At 37.4% G+C, this 2,542-nt stretch overlaps 1 pseudogene; it reads left to right on the forward strand.

Annotated features, from left to right (window-relative positions):
• Positions 1-1,381: 1,381 nt before the first annotated feature.
• LOC149170221 (short-chain dehydrogenase/reductase 2-like) lies at positions 1,382-2,221 on the forward strand (annotated as a pseudogene).
• The last annotated feature ends 321 nt before the right edge of the window (positions 2,222-2,542 follow it).

The following is a 2,542-nucleotide window of genomic DNA, read 5'->3' on the forward strand; positions in this document are numbered from 1 at the left end:
TAAAAAATAATAATAATAATAATTAAAAAAAAAACCACAAAACAATAAAAAAAATAAAAAAACACAACCAAACGAATTTTTGCGTTTGTCATCAACAAAATCTCGTCGTACTGAAGTGAATCATCTGGCAAAGGGATGGTGCTGGACACTGCACCGGCATAAACTTTCACCTGGTTCTGGACGGAGTTCTTCCGCTGGAGATGTTCAGTGTGTGTCTCTTGAATGTAGCGCGACTGTTGTTAATATGGCAAAGGATGGTACATACCAGAGTAAAGAGTGCTCCACAACAAAATGTCGAACTTATGAGAAAAAGATAGAAAATGTTGCAAAGCATTTTGTATTATTGTACATTAGCTCTGGTTGAAAACCTATGTGGGTGCATGATATTCATGAGTGACTTCATTTCACCTTGTGCAAAAAAAGTAAAGACAGGGAGTCCACCATGCACTTGGTATGCCTTATTTCACTTACATATGATGAAGATGTTATATGGTAATCAGCTTTGTTACGTCCTGGGATGATCTTATTGGCAACGACTAGAAAATGAAGCCAGCCATAAAGCGTTCCGTCACCTTTCTGCAAAACAATTTACTCATATGCATACAACATAAGAGCTCCATATCATCTGTAATTCGAGTGATGAATCATCAGAACTGTAAACAAGATGCATGGCTGTATGTACAGTTAGTAGTTTCATATTAAACACACTATGAAGATTACCAATGATTAAGTATCATTCCAATCATCGTCATCTTCATAATCTTCATCACTTCCAGCAAAAGCCTGCCGTATTGCATTTGCTTTTTCCAAAATAGCAGCCACATTAATGTTTGTTTGAGGCCTAGGAATATTCTGCTTTACCACAGAAGTGCGTCTCAAGTTGAATGACCGGGTCCTTATTTGCTCAAGCAGAACTTCTCTTTCATCTAAGGGCTTGGCACTTATCGAACAGATCTCTTTTGGAACTTTCTTAAGCATGCTTTTGTCATGTGAAGCAATGGCTTCAATGAGTGAATCCTTTCATTCAATGGGGCCTTTTCGTATGACAGGCACCAAACGTGGAGTTGTTGCTTCCTGCATAGAACTCTCAGCACTAGATAGGGGAGGAAGTGCCAGAGGAATTGGAGGCTCAACTGCTTCAATGGGGCACCGGCCAAGAGAAGTTTGGTGGCCTTAGAGAATTGTATCAACGGACAATGCGCAACACGCTCATATCTTGCCTCAACGAAAAATCTTCACATGCCAATATTCACCCTTCAAAACGGAGCGTCAAAATAACTTTGGAATTTCTGGCAAAATTTTCATGATAAATGCAAGTAAAGATATGCGAAAAGTTGAGTGTTGGAACCTGCCAAAGCCAAGCACTAAAGGTCTTGACGAGGTTACAAGGTTACTGATGGCTATGGAGGTGGCACCTTTAGCTTCCGTGGAGGATTATAATGGGTCGGATCAAGAAAAATGGTGGACGGAGAATACAGTGGCTGTGCTGGCCGGCTCGAGCAGGGGTATTGGCTTGGAGACTGTTCGTCATCTGGCAAAATAGGGTCTCACTGTTGTTCTGACTGCCCGTAACAATGCCCACGACTTGGCCATTGCAAAATCTGTTGTTGATGAAGGATACCCAAATGTTCATTTCCACCAGCTGGATGTGCAGAGCGATCAAAGTGTTTTGCTGTTGGCCGATTGGATCAAAAACAAATTCGGCGGCATCGATATTCTGATTAATAATTTTGGAGTGATTGGAGCGAAGATAGACTGGGATTTATGGGAGAGTCGGGGCATCAGTCGCCTAGGACTATTAGCCAACCGATCTTTCATAGAAGGTTTCAGGGAAGATTACAATACAGCAAAGGCATGTGTGGATATAAATTATTTTGGCGCCAAGAGAATGGTGAAAGCCCTGCTTCCTCTGTCGAAGCCATCTTCCTCCGGATCCAGAATTATTAATGTCTCCTCACTTGGCGGATTGCTTCAGCATCTGGGAAATGAGACTCTGAGAAAGATATGCGAAAAGTTCAAATTGAAACAGAATCCACGATTTCTTCTGAATTCATGCCAAAAGTACCAAAGAGCAGACAATCGAACTGAGTTGATTGTTTCATCGTATTCATATCACAGAATTCGCAATTACAAAGGCTTTGCATCTGGAAGGCCATCAACCCTCCATATGCCATTTTGCGTTACGTTTTGTTTGGGTTTTTCTTTTCCATTTTTAGTTTAAATTTGTTTTGTATTTATTGTTATATATTATATTTATTTTTATTTTTATTTGTTTTGATTTATATTTATATATTTTTAGTTAATGTTCGATTTCTTTTGATTTGTATTTGTATATTTTTAGTTATAATTTTTTTTAATGATTGATTTGTTTTGATTTATATTTATATGTTTTTAGTCCATGTTTGATTTGTTTTGATTTATATATTTAGTTAATGTTTGATTTGTATTAATATATATTATGATTGCATTAATATATTAATTATATTAATATATTAATATGTTATAATTATATTAATATAGTTGTAAATTTTTTGTGATGATT

The sequence above is a fragment of the Pinus tabuliformis genome, chromosome 4_2 (assembly GCF_031772625.1).
Source record: "Pinus tabuliformis cultivar Carrire ecotype Pingquan chromosome 4_2, CPIR1, whole genome shotgun sequence".
Classification (NCBI taxonomy): Eukaryota; Viridiplantae; Streptophyta; class Pinopsida; order Pinales; family Pinaceae; genus Pinus; species Pinus tabuliformis.